This window comes from Amblyomma americanum, chromosome 8 (assembly GCF_052857255.1).
Source record: "Amblyomma americanum isolate KBUSLIRL-KWMA chromosome 8, ASM5285725v1, whole genome shotgun sequence".
NCBI classification, from domain to species: domain Eukaryota; kingdom Metazoa; phylum Arthropoda; class Arachnida; order Ixodida; family Ixodidae; genus Amblyomma; species Amblyomma americanum.
This window is the reverse complement of record NC_135504.1, coordinates 45,076,885-45,090,760: the sequence shown is the minus strand read 5'-3', so window position 1 is coordinate 45,090,760 and position 13,876 is coordinate 45,076,885. Positions and strand designations below refer to the sequence as shown.

Here is a 13,876-nt window from a genome sequence, read left to right as displayed (position 1 = left end):
CATCTAATTTGGCTCGATGTTGCGCTACAGCACCGAGGGTAAATGCTTTTCTGAACTTCTAGAAATTGATGCACTGTTCGTTACTGCGAGCGATGCGCATCTCTATTATCAGGGAGACAAACAAAAATAATCACAATGTCGACCATTCAGTAATAATTAAACATTCTACTAATTGGCATGTCCTGGGTGTATGTTGATGCGCCGCAGTGTTGAGAACGCAACGACAATAAAAAATTGTTAACTCAAAAGCCTTATTTTCCAATATTGCAAGGCAACTTAGGTGAAACACCCGGGCCTGCACGAAGCAAATAAGACTCGTAATTCCCAGTGTAATTTTATTGCCTCTCTAAATATTCTCTTGGTTTCGAGGAAATGAAAGGTGTTCATCTCGCTCACTTTCTTTGTGGAATTCTCAGGCGGGTGTTGATGATGAGAATATTGATTGTAGTGTATTTATAGGCTGGCGAAGAGGGCAGTGAGTCCTTATTCTAGGACTCCATTGGCATTAGCTTTCGATAAGCTGGAGTTGACGTCCTCTGTCCGAGACAGAGCTGGCTCCCACCCCTGCCGCGTTGGCTGTCAAATATAATGTCAATTAATTGCTTTTTTAGGCAGACCCATACTTTATGGTTGAGGTCTGGCTTCTCCCCTCTGAATCTGCATCTTTATGGGATGAAATACGTGTTTATGGCGTGTATTTCATAACGGCTGTGCAATTTCTCAGTCTGTGGTCTACAGAGGTAAATGTTGTTTTTGCTCAGGTTTTGGCAGGTGGTGGACATGTCTGCCGCTGCAATGTGATATGTTTTAGTGTATCTCGCGATTGTTCGAACTGGACCAATTCCGAGGAAACCTGGTGCGCGCAATGGAAAAAAGAAACATGAATGGTTGCTGGTGTGAGAAGCTTTTAGTCGGCATTCGTGATATTTTCCCTAAACAGCGGTCTCTTTAGGTCCGCTTGTTCTCTTTAGGAGGCAACAAAACCTTGACCCCTCAAATCAGAACTGAAAAGCTCATTAATTATTATCGTTTGTTCATGGACCAAATATAGTTTTATGTGAGGCACATAATGACTATCTTGTCGCAAAATCGAACTCAAAAGACCGAACCGATGTACATCTAATAGTTTTTGAAATACAAATCTGTAAAGGCAAACAATCACCCTGAAAAGGGGTTGGTTATATTCTGCGCTTTTCTCTTTCACCTGATTGACAGTGTGAATTTAGTCCTTTCTCGAGTAGCCATTGTCGAGTAGAGAGTAAGAAATCCTCTCTGATCAATGGTTGTCTGAAATCTAAGGTTTTCTTGACTACCTTAGTAAATTCTATGTATACAACAGAAAGTAAGTTGATCGGACAACTTTTTACGTGTCCCTGACATCCCCTTTTTTGTGAGTTACGATCAGTTCAATCTTCTTTCAAGCTTTCGGTACAGTCGACTCCATAACACATTGCGCATACAAGGCGCCCAGTTTTTCTAGCACTCTCTTCCCACCGTCCTTCGACAGACTAGTTTTTATCTTCTCCTCACCTGCCGCTACTTCTCTTTGCATTGCTTCTAAATGTTTCTATGCTGCGGCTTCCATTCCCGCGCAGGATGTCCTGTTTATCTGCTCTACACGTTCTCTCATTAACGTCCTCATTAATTTAACTACTTTATAGGTTAGTGTGGAACTGTTCGGCTACTGATGGGGACATTTTCCTGATTTTCTCTTAATGCTAACATCTGATCTTTGCCTATGCCTTATTTTTATGGACTTGAGGCTACCTGCGTTTTTATAGCTTGCTGGATTTCCCTCATATTAGACTTTCTTATGTCGGTTACTTGGATCTTATTGACAAACAAAGTGGCGGTTTGGGCTTGTTGGTAGTGCATGACGTATAAAATAGCGCTCGTGTGTGTTCTTTCATGTACTTGTCTGATGTTGCGCTATTTTATACGTCTTATTGACTAGTTCTACAGCTCTTCCAGTGCTATTCTGTACGTGGGGTTGGAGGCACTGATGCCCTAGCGTTTCTTAATTAGATATTTCGTTACCTTAAGGAGATTTTCGGTATCCTGTCTAACCATGCCGCCCCGTACTTTGAGATTATCGTTCATTACTTCAACATTGGAATAAATCATATTGCTCAAAACAAGAGACACATTTCGGCGTTTATCGTGCTAATTTTCAGTGAAAATTTTTATACAAAGCTCAACTCGACGCTGTCTTATGTCGCCCGTGACCACTATGTAGCCGCGCCGCTGATTGCTGCAATCACAAGCAAACGGTAGTTTTGTCGTATTGCAGAAAACTGCTGTCAAGATCACAGCAGAGCAATGCCAAAAACCAAGATGGAACAAGAAGCACCGCGGAAGCTGCCATTTTTCATACGGTTTTACGCACCGGTGTGCTACCTTTTAGCAGTTTCGTTTTTTTATCAGAGAGCAGTACGATCTATTGCAGAGAATCCCACCACTAAATCTAAACAACAGATTTTTCGAGGTTGTGATTTTTTTTTCACTGTAAAGCTAGTGTTGACAGACGGCGCAAGAAAAGTGAATCCTGTTAACAGTAACCTAGTTAACTAAATTCTACTAAACTTTTGAGGTATTACAAAAAGGAGTCAGCTCGAGACTGGAGATTTGCAGCGTGCGAATAGCAATAGCGATATCAGTTTTTAGCATTTCGAAAAGGCGAATACCCTTCAAGCTGTGGTTCGACCAATTTTAACAATGCCACGCCGCTTTAACGTCGTGAGTGGGCAGTAGGCGCAAGGTGACTCCCTCTTGTTCAGTTGACTTCAAGGCGTACGGGCTAAGTGACTTTCCCTCCCCGCCTCGACATAAGAAATGAGCTACGGGGGGAACCGCAGTGCCGGCTGCTTAGAGAACCTCACATGGCACTTGTGCCATAGAGTGATGTCCACAGGTGGACGGCGCGTTGTTCGCACTGCCTGTGCGCGATTTTCGAAGCGCTCGTGAAACTTTAGATTTTTGTTAAAAAGCAGCAACGAGAGAATTCGAGTTTGACGAATTATAAAAATTGATATCTCTATTCCTAATGTCTAGCTAAAATCTCCAATTGAATTCAGATGCCTGTCCGGAATGGATGAAAAGTTGAGCATTAAAAGTCAGTTAACGAGGTTACTAGTAAGCATGATACACCTTCTTCCTGATGTCCGGCAACACTTGCATTGCTGTTTCGCAAAAGCCACCTTACAATCTCCAAAAGCCTATTTTTGGTAATTAGTGGCGCGCTTCTCTCAAGGACCTGGCATGTCCTCTTTCTCCAAAAAATCTGTGGCCTCTATGTATGTGTGTGCTTGTAAACCATTCAACCTCTGTAACGCCCCTAGTGTGGTTACACATCTGGAACCCTAAGCTATAAATTCATCTCCCACATATGAGCCTCGACCCACTGCCCGCCGCCTCCGCCATCCGGAAACTCCATTCAAAAGCGCCAACATCACACGCCTACCTCCAACCTCTTGAAGATTTCCACCCAGGAAACTCAGTATAGATACTTTGCCGCGTATAAGATGGCTTATATTTCCTTGTTATTTTATTATTTTCAAGACGGTAGAAATGGCAGACTTCGCTTTAAGAGGTGTAAACAGTGTTACCAGTTACTTATTTTTCAGAATCAACTTTAAATCTGAGCCTTGAGAATCTGAACTTGAAGGCAAACACTGATGCTAGCGAGAGTGTTACCTGCGTGAAACAACGCACCGGCTAAGTCGCGCGTGATCACGTCCACACCGCAGCCGGGTCATGACCTCATCTATGGCAGTTTTTGTTCCGAGAAATATCATGTAACCGCTTTGTAGAGACCTCCTCTGCTGTAAGATGAAACCGCTAATCACCTCCCACCACACCCAACACGAGAGGACTGCCGCTTGCACAATAAGCGCGGAAAAACAACGAAGGGCGGCTTTTCATAAGGACTTCAGGATCGAAGATTTGCTCATCTACTAGCTGGGGCTCATTCTTTTGATACTTCATAATACGATGCTTACCTCCAGCGCGTACACTGACAGAGTGCTCGCAGCAGCTGCTGAACTCTTCACGTGGAATTGGGGGAAAGTTAGCGACATCTTCGAAAAACAACTACTCATGAACATTAACAACGTGGAACAAATTATCAAGCAAGCCGCAGTTATTCAGTTACTCGTCTGGAGCTGTTTTTAACCACTGTTATCAATTTCATTTTAGATGGAGTAATTGTAAATGTAATCGCTTACTTAATTTATGTCATGTGCACAAGATTGAATAAAAATTAAATTGGATCATTTTTGTTAGTACTTAAGAGAAATACTATAACAAGTACTCTGCCACTCTCATATGTAGCACATCCGAGTCTATGCTGCAGCTCGTGGCTTCAGTTTCTACAGAGAGAAAACATTCAATCAACCTCACCGCGGTCATTCTAACTGAACACTTGCCGTAGACCATACAGTTGTTGATGTGAGCAGCGGCGTGGTAAGAAAACATGCAAGTAAGACTCTCGTGAGTGTTTGCGCCTTTACATCTCTTTTTAATGTGAAAGAATTGTCCCATTAACACAAAAGCAGGCGTCCGCCCTCTGTGGCACGGAATTTTGAGGTTCTCAGAACGCCGGTGTACGATTTCACGACACATGTAAGCGAAAGTGTATAGTCATGGTGACGAAACGCAACGTACTATGTTATGGCACTCACGACTAAGTAGTCATAGTCATGAGTCATAGACATTCTGCAACAAAGCATAACTCAGCACTTTACATGTGACGTATTGTGAGGTGTACAGAGCGTGTACGAATTATGCCTAGCCATGACTCATAGCATTTCTGGAACGCATTGCAAGTAGTGTAATGTATGGTGCAAAGAGTTTCTGTAATGTATGCAGAGTAATGACTCATTGTCATTCTGCAACGTAGCATGACTCAGCCTTTTAATGCTTTCACATTGTCACGAGCAAGCAGTCTTGTGTGTGTGCCGAATTTTTTAACGCACTATCGGGGAGAAAAGTCTAAACGTCTCAGAATCCGCAACCGAAGCTTATAGTTTTGTTATTACCCGGTCGCTACGGCTAAAATTTTGGCGTCAAACTATGACTCATGCGAAATAGCATGCAGCATTAATAAGAGTTACCCTCTGAAAATTATCCTACCTATTTGCCGAAATTGCTCTCTGCGCCTCCTGGGCAGTTTTGTCCCAGATACTACATTTCAAATCTGCCGTCTGATTAACCCACACTATGGGTGTCAAGCCTTAAAGCGGCCTAAATTAAATGAGAGCGCCGCTTTTTAACAAGTTCAAGGCATTCGCCATAATTTCCAGTTCGTGCTTAAGGGTGGACTCTGAGAATATATTTTGCACAAGGCACAATTTAATAGCAATAAAGTAAAACTCGGATTTCTTGAAGTCTACGCAAGTTACAGGTATTACTCCACAAAGAGCCATAAGTATAAACATCGATAAATAGTGATATATCACCCCTGTAACCAGCAACGATTTCGGCTGAACAATTTTTACAGCTGCACCTTTGCCGTTGTTGCCAATCTATGGCAGCAAATTAATTGTTTTTTTTTCCAACTTCTAAGCTGAAAAGCTCTGTTCGGCGCAACTCATCTTTAAAATTAAAACAGGTTCCTTTGAAAGCGTCTATGCATGTTTTTTTCTTTAGAATTCAGGATAAAAACACGTGTTTAAGCTCCATATGTTCCCGATGCATTAAATACATTTTATATATATTTTCACCTGGACGGCATCAAAGCAGATGTGCATGTCATTATAGCATCGTAAAATGCATTTCCAAGGCCCTCGAATGAAGTAGACTCATGACGCTTTGTTGACCAATTCTCAATTTATTGGCATATCTATTCCACAGGGTGCGTGATACTGCTTGCCTTCAGCTATTTCAGTTGATGACAAGGCCGGAAATCTTCTTACCCAAGCACAATTTGAATCAGAGTAGGTGTATAAACTGTGGGAAAATATTGCATCAGAAAGTGAACCACTGTCTTGTTTTGAAATCTTCTAGCCTTTTTATTTGACGCACTGCTGGCACCTAGATCTTATTCGTCAAGTGTTATGGGTACTTATGTCATTTATGTGCTATCTTCAATTGTGGTTTTATCGGCGGAGGCTGCTTTCGGCTGGTACGGTAAGTAGGCGATCTTTTCTTTCTCTTTTCTTTAGCACCCAACGACAGCTCATCGCTTATAGGAAGTCGATTCAGTTAACGTCTAGCGCTTCTGGATTATACAAGAAGAGCGTAAAAAAACAGATGAGTAAAGAACGAGAAAAACATGACAGCGCTGGAGTGATGAAAAGAAGTTTATTCGAAAAAGTAATGACACACCGTGAATGACACACCGTGAAGATACCAAAGGAAGGACACAAAAGCCTTAGAGATTACAATACTTTATTATCAAAAAAATCAGAGCCATACTTAACCACTAATCACGTGTGATATTGCAATAGAATGCGCAGCTGCTGGTTGGAGCTCGTGTCAGTCTGTTGTACTTTTGCCCGTCCTGCGCATTGTTGGCAGGCGGAGAGAGCGAGCGGAGGTTAGAGGACGGACAGCAGCTGACATGTCACACCAGCTTATGACATAACAACAGTCTCGACGAGTCAGAGAATTTATGGCAGAGCTCAAAGTCAAATATAAGCAAATTTTATGATAGACCACAACACCAGGTTTCTTTTCATATGAGGCTTCTAATAGCTTAAAGGGCTTAGGAGAGAGCTGAGGAGGGGGAGGGTTGGTAGATGCCAGGTGGAGAGAAAGTGCGGTGGGAGAGGATGACGGTTGGTAAGTGTCATGTGTGGCTTAACCAATCAACCAGTTTAATGACAGACCACAAGACGAATATTCCGTGAGCCTTAAGACAGTCCACAATGCCGCTTTCTTTTCATGATTAAGCTTCTAATGCAGACTTTGCTTCATCATGAACTAATCACGCGCGCAGCCTATACACATTTCTGAATGCGTAAATAGTGTGTGTATATTACCTCTCCCTCTATCTTCTCTTCCTGTCCCCTCACATCATTAATTTCATTTCTCCCTTCTGCCTGCTATCCTTTATTTTTACCTGTCCAAGCTCAGGTGCTTCAGTATCGATGGCAGATGCCGGGGCTATCAAGAATATTACCCTTACTTTTTATTATTATTTTATTAAACCCCTACTACTACTTCTAATGCAGAAAGGAGGAGGGGGTAGCAAGTGTGGCAGGTGGCATATAACGTGATCTGATGAAGCCGTAAAATACCTGCCTGAACCAATCACCAAATTTCATGACAGACCACAACTCCAGTGTTTTCATAAAGGTTCCAATGCTGTCGCAATAAAAACGCATTAATGAAACACCCAAAAAATTGAATAACCATTACAGGTAGAATTAAGGGTATGACCACGCATGAGCTGAGCACAAAACTTATTCCTCACTCAAAGCAGTGACGACTGAAGAATGCACCAATGCTTAATACATAAATCATCGGTAATCACCCATTGTCTGTTCAAGGTATTTGAATAAAGGATATGTGTGGAAATTAAAAACAAATTCCCTACAGTTAACGGCCAGAAGAGAATTAAGTGTTCCTCATTCTGTGCGCTTGTGTTATTTTAGCATTCGCTAAAAGCCATTTGTCCTTTACCTTCGTACATGTTTGTGCAGGTAACTCATCCTGACAAACGACTCTGGTCTCATATAGCATAAAAACAATACATTATTTATGTCCTATGATATTCTTAAGCTCTTTCATTGTCTGTTTCAGGATAATTTATGTGCAGGCTTTGGTTCTCAGCGCTGAGAAGACTGTTTTATCTTGCACCTGTTTGCGCCCATTTGAAGTTATAGAAAAAGCCATGTGCAATGAGAAGCAAAACAATCTCTTACAAAAATTTCTTTACATAGTTCATAGGCTTTCCAGAGACTTCTGTCTATAAAGCCTGTAGACTCTCTAAATGCAAACCCTAGAGAGCAGTCTATAGGCAATACTAATCCTATAGACCGTCTATAGACAATGTATAGATTTATGGCTATACACTTTCAATGTACGTTTCTCTATACACAGTTTATAGAATATCAACAAACAAACAAATATCTATAGGAAGGCAATAGAGTCTCTAATAAGTCCGTAGAGTGTCTAAAGACAATTTTTGTAAGGGACGGCACAGGCTTCAAGCTTTGAAGCCTGTGCCGTTGTTTACGCGGGGAGTTTACGCAGTTGTTAACGTACATGGTCTCTAGAAGACCTCGTAAGGATATTTTTAGAGAGGATCCTTTCACCTACCGATCCTTTCACCTACCATTTAAGGCAGTGATAAACCAGAATGTTCTCGACGTGCTCACGAGCGCAGGTAGTGGTAGGATACGTCTGTGTGGCGACAGCGCGCGCGCTCCTACAGTCCAACCGCTCCGACGTAGCAGTGCTGCTGCAGCTGGAGATGCGTACGCGCATAACAGCTGACACACCATCTGTAAGGCATTATCAAAGCAGCGGGCCCGAAGCTAGAGCAAAAAATGCTCTAGAGAGGGGGGCGCTGTCCTGTGCTTTCAGTGAGAAGTAGATTAAGGAGTTATGTGGTCGTAGGCGACGCTGGAACACTGCATAAGGCGCTGTTTGCGCTTGCTGCGTCGTCCCTTTTAACTACAGACGATGGTTGTTCTCCATCTTATCGTCACCAAGCCCGTACGCTCACGCGTGTTAAAGTCGGAGTATATCAGAACCTTGAAGCACGCTAACGTATCTTCGCCATTCTTGGCCAGCGCTGGTCGCAGTATAGAATAAGCATTTAAATATTTCAAAAACATTTAAGACAATGATGATAAATTGAAGCAGTGCCGCTGCCGTTCTCAAATCATGCCCACAACTAACAATGCTGTTTCAAAAAGATGCGACGTATGCCTAGCTGTGAACCTGCCAGAAGTTTCCTTGTAAATTGTAGGCCTTGGTCACATTTTCTAAACACTACTGGAACACGCAACAAAGCCAAAAAGGTCATTTGTAGACACGAGAACTAAGTAGCTGGCAACAAATACAAAAAAGGAAAACCATAACAATCAGCGACAATGTAAAGTGCGTACAGCATCCCTAGAATAAATATGACGTAGCGCCGGCGAAACTTACCGCCATATAGCCGCGGCAAACTTGTTTGGATAAAACATTCTTTTCTCTACATAGCAAATATTGACGGCAGAATCAGAATAGTCACTTACAGCGATAGAATATCAGTGCATTTAAAATAATTGCACTCCTAATAAGGCAGAGGGTGTTTTCTTTTTCCTACCGCTAAAGAAACTGCCTCTCTTGTGGCCGAGATACGATCCTACGACCTCGGTTTCAGCATGGAAATGCCATCGCCAATAACCCACCCGCGCGGTTCTCGGAAACTGTTCTCTAACATGACAATAGTTTCTTAGCTACAAACTGCAGTAGAAAGGAAGGTATATTAGTAAAGACGAGGTACATGGTGGCGTGCTACCCTTTGGTTAACACCTCGTGGTTTAACGTATCCTCAACAGAAGACTTGGAAAATGTTAAGTCTGTCGCAACTGGAATGAGAAATGTACAATGTATGTTCATGGCTTTAAACATCGAAATACGGCCACCGCGTTAGGGTCGAACCCGTGACGTAGGGAAAAGCAGCCGAACGCCAAAACCACTGCGTCACCGACCGGGGCGAGTGCTCGGGAATGGAGCGCCACACAACTCCCGAGTGGAAATTATTACAGGGAAGAAGTAAACCTGCTTCAAATATATCGGCATGTAAGAAAGATAGTGGCCGCTTGAAGCACCAGTGGCCAGCGGCAAAGGAAATGTAATATAGGAACAGGAACGAAGCTGCTGAAGCTCGTGCCTCTTAGCCAAGTTGGCTGCTGGTTGCTTATATCGGGTTACTTGTACCTCCAGCCCTTTCGCGCTGTGGTTACCCTGAACGTTGTCTAACCCCCCCCCCCCCCCCCAATAGAGTTAGATTGATTCAACTTTACAAAACCTCTTAGGGGTTTCTTTTTTTTAGAATTTGTTTCCGGCCTCTCGTATACGCGCATTTTTACTTGAGGAAAAACGTAGAACAGTGCCGACTTTGCTTTCGATGGCTACTGCATTGACTCTTGTTTTAATTATTAAAATTTATATTTTGATTTTTTTGTTTTCTTCAGATCACGTTATTTCGGGAACAAAATAAATTATTTGTTATTTGTTTGAGGCCATCTAATTTATAGTTATTAAATTGGTCATTACGTGTTGAGCAATAGGTACTTTGTCGCCGGTTGCTGGAGGTTGAGGGTAGAGTATCACTGGGAGAAAAGTACCAGAATTTCTGATGTACAGTCCACTATCTGTAAATGCTTGAAAGTTGAATTTTTTTCGTTTAGCAGTCTATCTATAGCGGTCGACTATACTTTTTTTTTCCAAGATCGGTGAATATGGCATAAACTTCCAAACGCGTACCCTATTATGACTTATCCGGACACTTGCGCTGTGCTTCCACACAGTATTTTATTCGCTGCACAAGTTGCTCCTTGCGGGTTTATGTACTGAATGCAGACTTGTTGAAAAACATTTTTTTTTCGCCAATAATTTAAACACACGGAGAGTATGGAGGGTGCGAACTGGTCTCCAGAAAATACTTCCTTAGAGACAACCCGAGTTTGCCGGTAAAAACAGCCTGTGGCGCTGGCAGTGGAATTTCAAAAATTATTGGTTAGAAGCGAACTTCTATCTGCCCTCAGTATACCGCTTGCCTCATGTACCGCAGGCTCTTATCCTGTCTACCGACTCTAATCCCTTTGTTTATTGCAGGCGCGTTGTTTATTATCCATTTCAGTATAACACATTCATTTCAACGAAAGAAAATGAGTGGACAGCATCCTACATTAGAGATTCATTTAATATATTTAACGTCTGAGAAGATTGCATAGGTAACAAAGCGGTTTCCTTGAGCCAGAAGAAACTTTTCTGCCTGGCTAGGACAAAACACTAGCCATAATATTTTAAGAACAGTTCTTGCTCTGGAAGGTTCATTGAGTGCAGTGTACATGTCTGTTCTGATTGAGCTTTTCAGTGGATTTTGAGGTTTTGAATTGATTCAAGCTTTTATATTCCTCTGCGCTCCGCGGTCTAATTCTCTATAAATATTTTTTTGTTATTTGAAGAAATTTCTTTAGAGTTCAGTACTCTCCGCAGTGCCTATTTCTTTCTTCGCCTGGTCTCTCTACACAGGCAACACCTCACAGCTTTCGCTAGTCGGTAGGATATGATTTAGGAGATCATAAAGCTCGTGGCGGTTGAAAACTTCCAGCGCTTATAGAGCTCCTGGTAAACACATTTTTCAACCTTTCAAAAAGTACACTTCTTTTACAGAACAGGTTCTTTATGGTGTTCAGTTTTAGATCAAGCATTCCTTTGCTTTTCTTACCGCTACAGAGGATTATGCGAAACGAATCAATCATCATACAAATATATTACATTAGAATACCCTGCTCCGGAAGCCAGATTTCTCACGTATTGAACTCTGATCTTTAGTCGTGAATCACGTTTTAGTGATGTTTAGGCAGCAGTAATGCTTTAATTCTCTTCGTGGTCCTAGTGTTCGTTTTGGCGTGATTTCCAATTCACATTAAAACAGGCAATCCCAACTGAGCTAGGTGTCGTTACTTTAGCGGCTTTTCAACGTACATTCACTGCTGACTGTCCGTCATAGTTTGCATAAATAGAAGCTGAATAAAAAATTTCAACTTCGTGTTCTGGTTTTCTAGCCGACACAGAAACTTGCCCAGAATGTAAGTGCACCCGCAAATCAGAAAAAATATGCCTAGTTCCTGAAACATGGTGTGCTTGTATCGATGGACATCTTCGGGACATGACAACGGCCAACTGCGCGACCGATATGGAAACGTGCACATGGAAACACATCAAGGTACGTTCACAAAATTCGGCAGCCTTTTTAAATATTCCTGCAGAAAATAGCAACCTAATAGGCGCTATTAAAGTAATTCCTCCAGAAAGCACGCAATCTAATTTTATATTTACTTTATTTATTTCGAACCTACCGCTTGCTAGTCTCTCTCGAGGCTGATGCAAGATTGGGTTACAATGTGATACATCTAGACAGGAAAAAAAGAGAAAGGAAAAAAAGAGAAAGAAAAAAAACCGTCAGCTAAAGGGAAGTTCTCTCAACAAAAATACAAACATGGTAAGATAAATAGTCACCAGCGGAAAAACACATGGTGTAGTAATATATAATACAAGTATGAAAAATAAAATTTTTTAGCTAGATATACATGTAATCCCAGTGTGTAATGGTTCAAATAAAGAACTGCGAGAGGTTAGAAATAAACCTACTCACAGATTCAGATTTAACAACATTCTCGTGTAACATATCCCATTCCCTGATCGCTTGTAGGAAAAACGACTAACGAAAGGTAACAGTGCGAAATTTGTACTCCACTAAATGCTAAATGTTAAGTTGCCTGCTTTAATACATAGATTTGTGAAGATTGCAACGTAATAACTCGGCAACAGCGTAAAACTTATTTCAAAAGTACAAATGTCTTAACTCTCATCTGCTTCCCTGTACTCGCTGAGCAACATCGTTGGAATTATAGGGCAAGTGGTTGCCTAGTTACACGTCAAACAGTCCTTGAGCAGTAAACAGCCTGTTGCTGCGAACCTCTATTTTCTTCTGGACGAAAAAATTCTGTTGGAAAAAGAAACGAGCTACATTTCGTTTAGAATTCGCTTAATTATGAAGCAAATATAAAATCCCACACACAACTATCAACGCGAGCTTAGATGGCGTTTTATCGTTTATGACGTTGATATTGTTTGCTCACAGGCGCGAAACTTACTGAAAAAATGAAGGTACTCCTTCTGCAAAGTTTCCAGCTCCTTAGTGCAGGTCAGAAAATATTCTCGGAATAAGAGCAATGAAGCCCGGTAGCATTAAAAGAGCGTTGTAGGGCCAAGCTTCAAATATAGCGCTCCAGACTGTGTTCCGCTTACATGTTCGCATGGTTAAACTCTGTCCGGATGAAGCCTTGAGAGCTATATCTTCATATAAGAGGCCTTGTGGAGTGAAAAATAGTGTTCTCGCCTTAGTGATCAAAAAACGAAAATTGGTTTTCAGGAAAGGAAATGCCGCAGTAACTGCCTACATATCTGGGTGGACACCCGAACCGCGCCTTAAAGGGAGAGATAAAGGAGGGAGTGAAAGAAGAAAGCGAGAGGTGCCATAGTGGAGGGCTCCGGAATAATTTCTACCACCTGGGGATCTCTAACGTGCACTGACATCGCACAGCACAAGGGCGCCTTTGCGTTTCGCCTCCCTCAAAACGAGGTTGCTGCGGTTGGGTTCGAAGCCGGGTACTCCGGCTGAGTAGGCGAACGCTCTAACCACTGAGCCACCCTGGCGCGTTTCACCTTAGTGCTGTTTATATTTTTCAGAAATACTACTCTGCCTGAGACTGCCATTCCAGAGCCGATACCTACACGGCCCTAAGACCATACAGCGCATTCTGGCATAACATGAATACAGAAAACGAGCTGAAATGAGGATTTTGGAATTATTTTCAATGTTTTATGATTGTTTAGACCACCCTTTCTTCGCGGTTTTTTATTTTGGTAATAAAGGTAACGTTACTCCGCGATGGTTTTCATGTATAATGTTCTCAGTATTTTTTCTCTCTCTCGCAGCTTAACAATAGCGGTAGACGGTACAAACTAATTCTTGCTGAAAGAAGAACCAAAGAGGAGCGCAATGAATATAACCACGCTGACCTTGTAACAAATTTCAGGCATCAGTGCGAGTCCCGCAGATACTCAGTGTTGCGGATCCGGCAATTAGCGGCTTCTTAAATTCGTGGTATTCGCTCTCTGAAACCATTTGTTACTTCCTGATTAA

The 13,876-nt window shown here is 42.0% G+C and overlaps 1 long non-coding RNA gene across 1 annotated transcript; it reads left to right on the top strand.

Annotated features, from left to right (window-relative positions):
* The first annotated feature begins 5,865 nt into the window (after positions 1 to 5,865).
* Positions 5,866 to 13,598, top strand: LOC144100281 (uncharacterized). The gene is made up of 3 exons (XR_013307594.1): positions 5,866 to 6,126; positions 11,733 to 11,893; positions 13,420 to 13,598. It is a non-coding gene; the product is annotated as an uncharacterized LOC144100281 (long non-coding RNA).
* The last annotated feature ends 278 nt before the right edge of the window (positions 13,599 to 13,876 follow it).